Genomic DNA, 13,624 nt, shown 5'->3' with positions numbered 1-13,624 from the left:
ATTTGGCTCAGCTACACAACTCAAAATTTATTCAAATTAGCCTGTGAGTCAGAACCTCATAAACATAAGTGAAAAGCATGTGTATATAACATGCAGGAACCTCTCTGCCCAAGAGTTTACTCTCCAAGTCAGGTGTCAGAAAGGTTCTTATCTCTATTAATATTTTGTAAGTTTGTGTAGGAATTGGGAAGCCAGCCTGGGCTATGAGTATTCTAAATCAGGGCCCAAGCCAGAAGCTGCTCAAATTTCCAGCTTACATTCCTTTCTACAGCTACCAAAGGTACTCTGGTTCTGGTGGTTCAAGGCTCTCAGAAGGCCCAATTCAGACAGTGTTCTGTGTTCAGACAGAGCCTCTACAGCAGATACAATTCATCTTTTCAAGCTCTAGGAGCACTCCTCTGCCATCACCCACCCAGTGTGGTACTGGCTGTTTTAGCTGCAGCTTGGGATCTGAGGGCTAGACTTGATTCAGCACTCACAAGGAATCTTCCCTGAATAAGCAGAGTAGGTGTGGAGTTTGTAAGAAGTGTCACAGTGGCTGTCTGAGACAAGAAATTTCTTTAAGAGGTGAAATGTTTTAACGGGTTTCTAATATAGCCGCGCTGGGCGGAAAAAGCAAATGAATGTGAAGTTGTTATGGAACCTCCTGTGTACATGTTGCAATAAACAGGGGTGTGAAAAGCTCTGAGAAAGACACAGGAGACAGAAATGCAGATGAGGGAGGAAAGCAGAGGTGGGTGAGAAATGATCTAAGCTTTGGCATTGTGTGCAGCACAGTGGGCATTGCTCAGCTCCATGCACAGCCCTCTGCTACCCCTTCCCTGTCTTGAGGAGCTGCTTGAGGCACTCCTCACTGGGAGATTATCCTCTTTTCCATGCAGATGGGAAAACCAAAAACCAAGGCAGGGAAAGGTCAAGACCAACATTTTAAAAACTGATTTTCTGTGGCTTGATTTCTGCATGTCTAAAAGGAAGCCAGTCTAGTTTCCTTAATGAAAGCCATGACTTTCATGAACCTCATGACCTTCATGAACCTCATGACTTGCACAAGTGTGGACTATTGTCTGCTCAGCACATATCAAAACAAGGTCCAAGGTGTCTCAGATTCAGCATTTGAGATGGTACATGGGACATGCTGGTCTCTTAAATGCTACTGTAGCTCATGCAGAAAGTTACCATAATTAGTTTCCTTTTCTAATATAGTGAAGGAATCTTCTTTTTAAATAATATATCTGATTTGGATGTTGCTTTTGTATTCACATTGTAATACAAGCTGTCCACAAATGACACGGAGGTATCTACAGAGTTGCATTTGCTTTTTCCTGACATTTGTATGAGTAAACTCATCTGACTTCATAGGGTAGACGAGGAAACTGCGTCTTTCCTACGTGCCACGAAGAACTGTAATTTTTTTTCCTTTTGGACAGGGGAATTGCAGCTCCCCTGACAGCACTACACCCACCCTGTGTCTTGCTGAGTTTGACACTGCCTTCAGTGACAGCACAGATGCTGGAGCTGAGCTGCTTGGTGACTGTCAGGCAACGTGGCCACAGAGTGGTGGCATTCTTTCAGCAAGGATTTCAAGCTCCTGACTGAGCTAAGAGGAAACCAAGCTGACTGCTTGACACAAGTCTGGATTTTCTCAGGGCAGCTTTGCAGTTGGAAATGTCAGGGAATTCAGAATGCACCAGTGAGCAAATTCAATCCAAATTCTGGTGCCACAGCTCCCTTTGCTCAGGTGCTCACTTTGGCTCCACCACAGTGCATTCTCTTTTCTGCTGTTTTCCCAGCTTCCATGTATTAGGCCCACACTGTTTCTATCTGTGCAAGTATCCAGTTCCTCAAATGGCTTCAGGACAAAACCAGTACACCTGCACAGGTACCACAGGCATTTTGGAAAACCTGCAGCTTGTATTCAAATGAATCTTTGTTATTTTTTTATTTATTTGCAATGTCCTCTCCTCTGTAACTATCCATTGAATAATGAATTTTGGACAGGCTAACTCCACCTTGACATTGTCAGATCTCTGTGATGTTCTTCCATTTCTCTCTCCTTGACTATTCTGTGTAATTTTGTGAGCTGTTAAATAGCATCTATACATATACATACATGTAATGATCTCCAGGCTCTACACAGGCTTTAGAAGACAAACACAGAGCAGATAAAAGAGTTTATCCCACGCCAACAATCAGCTCTGGCTATTTATGAAAGCTGCAGCATGACTGTGTTTCCTGAAGACAGTTTTTGACCAAGGATTAGTGTCTCCCATACTGCCTGCAAAGTTTTGTTGCCCTGGAAACAGGTATTATTGTTATGTGGAAACATCTGTGAGATGTATGGGAACACCAAGGTGATTTGGATGAAATATGGCAATGGAATGGCAACAAAGGTGTGCTTAACTGTGCTCACAAAAAGTTACAAGAAGATGAGAAGTGTTATTCATCAGCAAAGTACAATACCGTGCAGAATTTAAAAACAATTCACTTCTGAAGCTCTTCTTTAAGCAAATTGATGCTTGTCAGATGTAGAAAAGAGGAGGGAAGTTATAAAGATGAGGAGGTACTAGTTACTGTTATTTCCTTAATTTGAGATCTATGCTTGAATGCCTTTGATATATAAAATAAATACTTTTTTCTCAATTTACAATTTCATTGTACAAGAAGGAAAAAAAATGCCTCAAGGTTTTGAAAAGCCACAGTTTAACTGTGGTTTAGCTGTAGATTTACCTTTAACCTGCTTTATTTGATCAGTAGAAAATCCCTGTATAAGCTCTCTTATTTCACTTATCTTAATATGTTATAACCTCTTCAGTTACTGAATAATTAAGAATTATAATTGAGAATCCAGTTTACTAGGCCCATTCAAAACCTAATTTAGGGCTTGATGAAATGGTGCTAATGTAAAGTTAAATAAACTAAGTGCCAGTAAAAGCTATTTTAGGAATTGCCACTCCTGCTGAAGGGTAAGGAGTTTCAAACAAACTCATTTAATTTACTTTAGAATTTACTAAGATAAACTATTCTAAGTGCTTCTGTGCAGAAAAACTTGCAGAGCTATAACAATGGACTCTGGAGAGCTGCTGCTTAACACGAGTAATGAGTGAAGCACAGAAATAGAAAGCAACTAAACCTTGCACTTTTTGTAAACAAAAAATCAAAATACCACACTTTTCTTCTTTTCCTTTAAGGGAGTTAAAATACAATTCTGCCTGCATTTTCTCAGTTTTCCTGCCATTGCTGCCACAGCCGTGCAGTGGGAACACAGCTCATGATACAGCTGTGCCAGCAGAAGCAAGCTGGGCTAAGCCTGAGCCTGACAAATGAGGTGGAATCCAGCAAAGAACGCGGCTTCAAATCAATCCTTCTTTCGCAGTTTCGCAGCACAGAGAATGTATTTTACTACACTAACAATTCCCTGCGAGGCTCATTATCCCAGCGAGTCCCGGGGCTGGAGCTGCGGCGGTCGGAGCTGCATGGCAGGGATGTGCGCGGCAGAGCTCTGTCCCCTAGCGGGGACAGCGACACGCTCCCTCCAGCGAGACAGGGAAGGATTTATTTGTGTGAATGTGTAACTCACGTTCCTCAGTCGTGCCCCACTCACCACGCGGGGACATGAGTGTGAAAAACGCCAACCTCTTGGTTTAAAAATTTTAAAAGTTTAACAGTAATAAAATGGTTATAAAAATAGTAATACAATTAACAGTAATAATAATTTGGGCAAAATGGAATTAGGACAATGTGAGACAATAAGGACAAAGAGTTACTGACGTCCAGGTACCTCCTTCTGGGCAAAAGAAGCCTGAAAAAGGACCCATGTTAACAGAGGATTAACCCTTAAAAGCAACAGCCTGTTGCATATTCATACACCTCATGCACACTTTTCCTTTAATCAAGAAAGCATTTCTTATATAATGGACATCGAATTTCCTTGTCACCGAATTTCCTTGTCATGACCTGAAACACATGACCTGTGTGTTATCCCACTGGTCACAGACCCATGGTTTAATCAATCTAAACTTTCACGAGCACTGTCTGTGTGAGGAGCAATGTGCTTTGGTGCATTGGGATATTTGTCATCCAATTCCTCTGCTCAGGGAAAATGGGAGATGGGTGCACTCAGGGAAAATGAGAGGTGGGTGCACTCCCTCCCCTGCATCCCTTTTGTATCAGCTTGCAAGGGCTTAGAGAGGTTCCAGGGAGGTTTCAGGCTGGCCAGGAAGCTGCAGAAGCACAAGGAATGCACAGCTGGCACAGCTGTGCTGCAGATGGAAAGCTGTGGGTGCCACATCCCTGAAAATGTTGAAGGCCAGGTTGGATGGGGCTGTGAGCAGCCTGGTCTAGTGGAATTTGTCCCTGCCCATGGCCTTACTCAGTAGGCAACTCATAGAAAGCTTTAAATTGAAATCAAAATGTTACATTTTCCTTCCAGAGTTTAAAGTTTCCATCCAGAGCAGTCCCCATTTCTTCTTTCTACCCGCTGTGTCTGCCAGCTGCAGCAGTTGCCTCTTCCCTGCAGGCTTGAGCTGAGTTTGCATTTCCAGCAGCAGCAGCCCTGGTGTGTGATGACAGTGCTTTCTATTTCATGGGCAGCAGCTTGTGGCTCAGGGAGGGATTGGGCCACAGAATTGGTGCTGGTTTCCTCAGTGCCTGAAATGCCAGGAAGTTTCTGAAGTACCCAGGCCTGCAAGGCTCTTAACACAAGCTGATCTTCCCCAATCATGGTCAGATATCAGTGGGATCACGGGACAAACTTGGGGACAATTTCTTCATTTAGAAAAGCAGAGTTGTTGAATTTTTCTAAACCTTTGTGTGTTCATGAGTGATGTACATTTTGTTTGTCAGACTGCCTTTGTTTCTTCATGAAAAGAGATCCAAAGTCAATTTTACCTGTTGCCATTTATTGCAAAGGGCCAGTATGCTTTTGTTTCCCCACTCACTTTGCCAAGACCTGGTCATGGTGCTTTTCCCCCCAGGTGGAGACACAGACCATGATTTTCCCAATTCTATAAAGGGAAAGCTCCATCTGTCTAGAAGTATGTTTTGTACAGTCTAATGTTAGGCCTTTAATTGGATTTTGTTTACTTGTAATCATGCTTTAAACACCTTTCTTGTCCCTTAACAAAACCAGTGTCTTCATTGATCTCTGTATTCATATTTTCAGTAAAGGAAATAGGTGTGATGGTTTGGCTTTTCATTGTAGGTGTCAGACCTGTCCTGTCAAGGGTCTGGGACTTTTCAGTTCTCTGAACTTTCAAAGGAAGGCAAAAGGAGTTTGAGATCAGAATGAATTGTGATCCAAATTGCTGTTTTGCTTTGCTCCTTTTCCCTAAGCAATAACTCAGAAGAAATGAGTTAATGCCAGAAAAGTGCCACTGCAAAAAAGAGCAAAGTTGAAGAACGTTTGGATGTCAATAAGCTGCATGTCTCCTATAAATCCTGAGATCCCACTGCTTTACACGTTTTCCTGCGTGATGCAGACAGAGAATAAGGAGTGGGAATATTTAACTACCATTAATTGATATGGATAGTTCAGTTCCTTGCTTTGTGCACAAGTAGAAGGAGTGAGAGCAGGGTGTGTGTGGGCAACACGAGAGACAGCATTGTGTACAAAGTGCATTGCTGTTCCAGAGACAAGCAGGTGAGAAGGGATTTCTTCCCAGATGCCTTGGATCATTTGTCAGTGACACAAAACACATCCTCTGCAGGGTCTTCTGTCCCTTAAGGAGTGAGAAAGACTGAGTTCACCCTCTGCCTGCCCCCTGGATAAAACAATAGGTGCAATGAGGGGATGAACACTGTTAGCCTTCCATCTCCAGCAGCTGCTTTTGGAAAGGTTCCAGTGCCACTTGTGGCCCTCTGGCAAGTCACAGAAAGGACACAGAAAAGCAGGTGTGCATCTCCTCACTTTGTCTCTCAGTGCTACAGCTGCTCTGATCTATTTACTGATTATTTACTGGTAAAAGTGGAGACTGTTTTCTGGTCTAACACAATTATGTTTAAGGGCTGCCTCTGTGACCAGTTAAAGCCACAGAAATTGATTTCAGCAACAGGTTTATGTTTTTCAATTACTCAGGAACAGATGATCCTTTTCCACCTTGAAAACAGACAGCTCTGGACAGGGAATTGCCTTGTGGCTGACTCTAGAGGTGAAGCATGTTTGTCATGGCAGTGACCCCAGCCCTGTTTTGTCTGGGATAGAAGGATTTGGGGACATAACCACCTTTTGCAGTGGAAATGATCATGGCTGTGCCAACCAAGCCAAGCAAGATATTGAGCAGAGCGCTGGAGATTGGCAAAAATGTCACCAGCTATGATGAGGACAGTAGAAAAACCCAGGAGCAGAGTTCAGAGAGAAAAGGATGTAAGGTAAGGAGACCAATCTAAGTCCAGTGTGGTAAAATTTCAGTTTATGTGCAGTAGGAAGAGCTCTGAGACCTTTTCCTGTGCTGTGAGCCCAGGGACATCCTTCAGAATGGCTTTGTGGGGACTTCAGAGATGGAGATCAGCACTGGCTGTGAGGCACCTCAGGGGCAGGGAGAGGACAGTGATCTAAACCCACTGGCATGCCATCCTAAACGCCAGTGGAGGCTGTGGCACTCCAGAACACCTTGTGGGCTCCTTGCTGCTCCTTCCCCCAGGGCCTTGGGAGGAAGGGACAGCTGAGGTTGCTGGGTGGCTCACATGTCCTTGCTGGTGTTTTGGGTTTTTCATATTCTTTTTCATTTATTTATTTTATTTTTAAAATTTATTTACGTTTCTTTAAGGGTTTTTTCGGTTTTTTACTTATTTCACGCGTGTCACGCCGTTTGCGCATGCTTACGCCGTTTGCGCAGGCTCACGGCGACTGCGCAGAGCTACGCCGATTACGCAGGGCTACGGCGAATGCGCATGCTCACACCGACTGCGCAGGCTCACGGCGATTGCGGAATTCGCAGTGGGGATCACAAAGGTTAACTAATTTTAAAGCCAAGTGCTTCTCAAAATGACATTTCTGGACAGCCTTGGTGTGGCACAAAGCTGTCAGTGCCACCTCCAGCTCTCAGAAATGAGCAGGGCCTAGGAATGACCTTTCTTTGCTGGGTCAGGGAGATGAGCCAGCATCTGCTTGAAAAGATGGAAAGGAGATTCCCAGCCTGTTGATATCCCAGCTTGGCCGGCTGCTCTCCAGAAATCAGTGCTGGGCTGTCTCACTGGGGTCGGTTTGAAGTGCAAAGTGTTCTCCATCAGTGATCCTGGTTGCCCCCAGAGCAGTGAGGGCAGCAGGCTGAGGAAGGGGATCCTGGTGGGATCCCACTGCAGAGCGGCATCAGTGAGATCCCGGCTGCGGGGCTGCTCCCAGCTCTGGGCACTCACCAGCAGCAGGATGGGGACAGGGGCTGAGCCCAGAGCAGGGTCCTGGAGGGGAGCAGAGGAATGGAGGGCATGCGTGAGAGAGCTGGAGCTGCTGGAGAGGAGAAGTGTGAAAAATGCATGTATTTTATGATTGGCTTTTTGCAAATATTAAAATGAATATTATATGTGTTGTGTTAGAAAGTAATGCTGTATTAATTCTCTTAAGTACTGTGTTAAATATAGTTTTAGGTTATAAAAATTGTTAAAATAGAAACTATGCTATGTAGGATACTTTTTTAAAAGAGAGGATTCACAGCACGGTAGCAGCCACAGGACACCTGAAACTTTCAGAGAAAAAGAATTTATTGCTCCATTATCAGAAGAAGCGAGCTTCTTCCCGCCTTGGAGGCGCTGTCAGGATTAGAAGGAAGAAGTTGACAATGACCAGACAGAATCCTGTGTTTGAATGGAATTTATGCATCATGGATGAGGTGTATGAATATGCAACAGGCTGTTGTTCTTAAGGGTTAATCCTCTGTTAACAGGTGTCTTTCTTCGGGCTCATGCTGCCCAGAAACAGGTACCTGGATGTCTGTAACTCTTTGCTTTTATTGTCTCATATTGTCCTAATTCAAATTGTCCAAATTGTTATTACTCTAATTGTGTTAATATTATTTTTAACCATTTTATTATTATTAAACTTTTAAAAATTTTAAAAACAAGTGATTGGCGTTTTTCACAATAAGGAACCAGGCAGTGGAACCTTCTCCCTGGTTCCACCTTCCAGCACCTAAAGGGGTACAGAAGAGCTGGAGAGGGACTTTTTACAGGCACGTGCAGTTGTAGGACAGGGAGGAATGACGTTAACCTGACAAAGGAATGTTTTAAATTGGATATTAGGAAGAAATTCTTCACTGTGAGGGTGGTGAGGCTCTGGAACAGGTTGCTCAGGGAAGTCTGACCTTGGTCCCTGGTGTTCTTGCTTTCTTCTAGCCATTCAGTAGTGACTGGGAGCTGGGATTAACTTCTGAAAATAATGTTAGCTTTGGTACTCAGCAATGACCTTTCCTTGAGGGACTGCAGATCTGTGGAGTGGAATAAACTGAGCAAGAAAGTACTGTCTATTCCAGAACAAAACTCCAGTGTGCTGGGCCTGACCCTATTCATATCTTCTGTGCAAGCACAAGAGGTTTTAATGTTATTTTGACAGATGGTGTCATGTCTGTTTCCATTCAAAAGCCGAGGGAGCATCTCTGGATTTGTGTCAGCAGTCCCATTTCCGGGTATTATTTACATCTCCTGAAATAAACCAGTCACAATTCCTTGGATATATTTGAAGGACTGCAGCAGTTTATGACAAAACCTCCCTGAGATTTTCCTACCATAAACATCTGAGTACCAAAATGGAACACACCAGGGCAATCCCAGAGAATGTCCCCGTGTACTTCAGAACAACCTCCCAAGTCAAGAAGCTGTGATGCAGCTGGGCATGTGATTTCCCTGGCAATGAGCACAAATCTGCATTATCTGGGAGAGGTCCTTTCAGGAGATGACTGCACAGATCTGTTAAAAAAGAAAAATAAAGAAAAAAGCAGAAATATTTTTGATGTCCATAACATCAAAGAGCCCCTTAACTTGCTCCCAGGTCAGATGCTTCTCATGTGATGCAGCTAGGAAAAAACATGTGAAAAGGCATTCTGACTGAAAACAGCATGGAAGCAACCCTCATGGATGGAGAGACCAAAACAATTTGTCTCCCTATTACCCACTTTAGGCCACAGAAGAGGAACACTGAGCTGAGATAGATTTTTGCCTCATGCTACAAAGGAGGCAGGCAGGATGAGCATTCTGAGAAACACAGCTGGGTTTTACATCCCCATGTTCTTATGCTTCCATGAAGGTTGAAGTACATGAATTTTTGTTCATAAAACCCTTTGCTAGGTTGCACAAGACCTACCCCTCTTTGCATTTGTCCATCAGGGTGAGGGCAAAAAGGGAGGATTTAGTGAGAATGTGGAAAGAAGCAAGGAATTTGTTTGTCTCTAAATTTTAGTCCAGAGTAGGCACTTTTGACATACAAAAAGCTGCAAGTTTGGCTTCTAAAGGTGCTGATAAAGGGCAACTGGGCTTGTAAAACCAGTTCCCATCCCTTCAGCCCCTAGAAGAAGAGGCCTAAGAACAATTTCCCTATCTCCTGCACAGATCTGGGGCAGGCTCAGCTGCACTGACAGCTGCTGTTCACAGCACAGTTCTGACTGTCAACACTTTGGCCTTGAAGTTGTAAAATGTTTTTAAAACAGATAAATATTTTTACTATTGTCCCAAATTTGTGACAGATACTTTTGCTCCATGTAAAAGTAAAGGGGAGTAAAATCATTGTCAGTTGTGGAAAATCTGAGTGCAGCCAAAATTATTCCTTGCCCTAATGTTAAACTTAACAAAGCAGCATCCTTCACATGTGTGAAAGATTCAATCCATCAGAAAGATTCCCATTAAAAAAAATCTCCAGCTGGATCAAGTGTCCAGTGAAAAGGAACTCAAGAGCTCAGCACAAAGACCAGAGGTTGACACAACCTTTGAGGGAAACTTGCTGGAAAGAGCTCTGATAGTGAATAGCTCTTGGCTAGTGAAGAACACAGCCAAACACAGAATTTATCAATTTTCCCAGACTGACTTTACCTTGGCAAATGTAAAAAAATAAATAGGCAGCTCTTTGGGGCTCTGAAGAATTTTCCATGTAACTTAGTTCTGTGTGCAGTGTTCAAAATAAGAATTATGGACACAAGGATGTCACTGATGTTGTGCAGGGACTTCGGGGAAAAGAATGTGATGGCCAACTTAAGATTTGGGAATCTGCAAAAGATTCCATTTTATCCAGTGATTTATAGTGGTAGTTCATGTGTTTGTACCTTGTCTCTCCTTTATTACCACCTTACTCTTCATTCCTTCTGTACACAGAATCATCTTGGGTGGCATGGAGCAGAGAGGAGTGTGAATTTGCCTGTGTTCTTCCTGGAATGACAACAGCAGCAGAGGGAAATCACCATGACTCCAGCTCGTGTCTCTGCCCCCACAGATGATGAGTAAGTGCTACAGAGCTGCCAGAATCTTAATTTCACTTGCTGCTTGAGGAAGCAATGGAAACAGAGGCAGGAGTGGTTTGCTTCTGACTGAAGAAGCAATTTCACCTATCTACTGGATTATCTTGCTTACTACCATGCCTTTTTTTCTTCTTTTAATTTTTAATTTTAAACAAAATCGCTTACAGTCTGAAAATACAAACTTCCCACACCCATTGCAAATAGGGCGAAATTGTAATTTTCCTGATTCACCCCCCTGATCTCTCTACTGAGCAGGGTCAGACAATTCCAGCAGAACTATTCTTTGGCCTTTTCCTCTGGTTTCTCTGTTTACTCCTCCACACTTCTCTCTTATTATTTATTACTCCTTTTATTTCCATCAGGATCTACATGCTTGCATATCATTTGATTTACTGAACGGATAAGCTGATGTGCATTTAAGCCTTCCAGTATTTGAAAGGGGTCTACAAGAACGACATGAAGAAGAAATGGACTTTTTACAAGGGGATTTAGTGACAAGACAAAGGGGGGTGGATTCAGACTGGAAGAGAGTAGGTTTCGATAATAAATTAGATATTGGGACAAGTTCCGTACTGTGAGGGTGGTGAGCCGCTGGCACAGGCTGCCCAGAGCAGCTGTGGCTGCCCCATCCCTGAAGTGTTCGGGGACATGTTGGACAGGACCTTGAGCAATATGGTTTAGTGGGAGGCTCCAAGCCATGCAAGAGGTTGGCACTGGATGACCTTCATGGCCGCTTCCAGCTTCAGCCATTCCCAGACTCCGCCCGCCCCGAGGCTGGGGCACGGCCCGCACCCGCCCCGCCATGGCGGCGCCGCCGCCTCAGAGGCAGCCGCCGTGCACCGGGCGGGCGGTGACACCCGCCTTCCTATTGGCCGATCTCCTTCCCATTCTTCTCTCCTATTGGAGAAGAGCGGTCTGTAGGCGGGGAGAGCCGCTGAGCGACGGCTGTGGCGGCGAATGGGCGGGCGCGGCCGTCCCTCCCGGCCGGCGCTGGCGCGGGAGCCAATGGGAGCGGCGGGGGGCGCGTGCGGTGCCGGGAGCAGGTAAACAGCGGGGCCGGCCGCGGCGCGGGACCGGGACAGGGATCGGGACCGGGATCGGGATGGGAATCGGGATGGGAATTGGGATCGGGATATTGCGGGTTATAGACGGGATGGGACGGGACGGGCCCGGCGTTCCTGCGGGGTCTCCGCGCTCCCGGAGCTGCCTGTTTCTCTCTATGTGTGTATATACATATAAATGCATGTTCACGGATATACGCATATTATATGTAAAAAAATTACATATTTCCACGTGAGTTGCTGTATGTACGTGTGTTAAGCTACCTGTACACCTATTTCTGCTGGGCGGTGGCGGCGTGTCCCGGCTTTCATGTGGAAGCGCCCGGAGGCAGAGGGAGGCAGAGAACTCCGGGCAGAGTTTTTCAAGCATTCGGAAGGGCAGCCGGGCAGCGAGAACATTGCATGGGAGCAGGAGCCCCTCTGCCCTCTGGCCTCCTGCAAAGCCTCTGCCTGCTGGGCTGGGGCTTCTCTTCTCTTGGCGCTTGTTTGTTTTTGGTTTTTTTTTTTTCAATTTTTTTAATGTTGTCGGTGTCCCTGGATGTGCGCCTTGGATGCGCAGGGCAGCGGCCCAGCCCCGCTGTGTCCCTGTGTGGGCACAGGGGAAAGCGGCCACTCGGGCAGGACACAGAAACTCAGCCCAGCACAGGTGTCCTTGTGTGTCCCCAAAGTGTCACCTCCAGCGCCTGTGCTGGCCCTGATGCCCTCGGCTACACCGGGACCGATGCGAATTGCAGCTCCCGCATGCGAAGTGTGAGCTTTGAGGTTTTATTGTGTGGGGCTGTGGTGCCTTCATGCTGTGACACGGAGTATTTGGGCTCAATGCTGGCAGAATAGCCCTCCTGACCCTCTCAGGCAGGGTCTGATTTCAGCTCTGCCACCAGAATCGCCCTTTGGGAACTACATCTTGTGCCTTTCTTGTGGGACAAGAGAAAGCAGTGCTGGTTCAGCCACAATGCAGAAAGCTATGAATCTTTACTCCTTCCCACAGCATCTTGTGGTTTGTTATTTTTGTGTTCTGGGGCGGAAAGTGAGCAGTGTTTGCACTCTGAGATGGTGTGTTCCACGTTCCTTGGCATTTTAGCAGCATTCCCATTCTGTCTATATTTATTAGCAAGAGCATGGAAGTCTTTCCTCCTAATTTTGGCCCCACCACTTCTGATTTATTAAGTTTATTTCCTTCTCATATTTATCAAGAGCAGTGGCTGCTGCAGCCAAAACTTACAACACCAGGCTGTCAGTATCATCTCAAAGCTTTCCCTTGATCTAAATATAGCAAAGAAAATACATTTTTCTTAATCTAATTGCCATCAAAGAGAACAATATAGATTAGAAGGAATTTTTACCCTCAAATGGATAATTAAGTATTCTGCCAGGCCATAGCAGCTATTCTGTGCTGTATTGGGTACAGGTATTATTTGTGATGGATGAAGTGCAAAGCAAAGGGTTTAGATTGTTTGCAGCATGAAAATAAAAGGCAAACTGAGGCTAGATCTTAATGTTAGTGAACTGGCCCAGTTTAATCAAAATCCATGAAGCTGATTTTTTTGCAGTTGAGGAAAGAAGGACATCTGGAAAGAGAATTGGTGACTCCTGCTTCTCTTCAGAATTCACAAGACTGCTGTAAAGCAGGAGTAGTTGTATTCCCACCTCAGCTCTTGTAAGAAGCACTTACTGCTGGCCTACTTTTTGTCCTCTCTCATTTTTTCCACAGAGTTTTGTGAGTTGGGTCATTTTGCTCTTATGCACTGTATGATTTTTTTGAATGGGACCTGATGGTTTGAGAGGCAGAGAGGAGAGCCTTGCCTGATATTAACACTTTGATAATGGCCTGGAATTTTGTTTAATGTATTTGGTAGATCATGCTCTCAAGCTTTTTGTGAATACAGATACTCCTTATATTTATCTCCATGTTTTCCATTCCTGAGCTGTCCTTCTCCCTTTTCCAGCTCAGCCTAGAAAAACAGTCATTATGCACAGGCATGTTTGCTGTCATGAGCATGAGTAAGAAAGCAGCTCCCTTGCTTTCCATTGTGGTGTGTGCAGCACCCTTTTGACAGGCAGAAACAATTTCCACGAGGCCCTTTTCCTTAGTTTTAGCAGTGAAATGAGACCAGAAAATGGTGTGGCTTT

The sequence above is a fragment of the Zonotrichia albicollis genome, chromosome 3 (assembly GCF_047830755.1).
Source record: "Zonotrichia albicollis isolate bZonAlb1 chromosome 3, bZonAlb1.hap1, whole genome shotgun sequence".
Lineage (NCBI taxonomy): Eukaryota > Metazoa > Chordata > Aves > Passeriformes > Passerellidae > Zonotrichia > Zonotrichia albicollis.
This window is presented reverse-complemented; position numbering follows the sequence as displayed.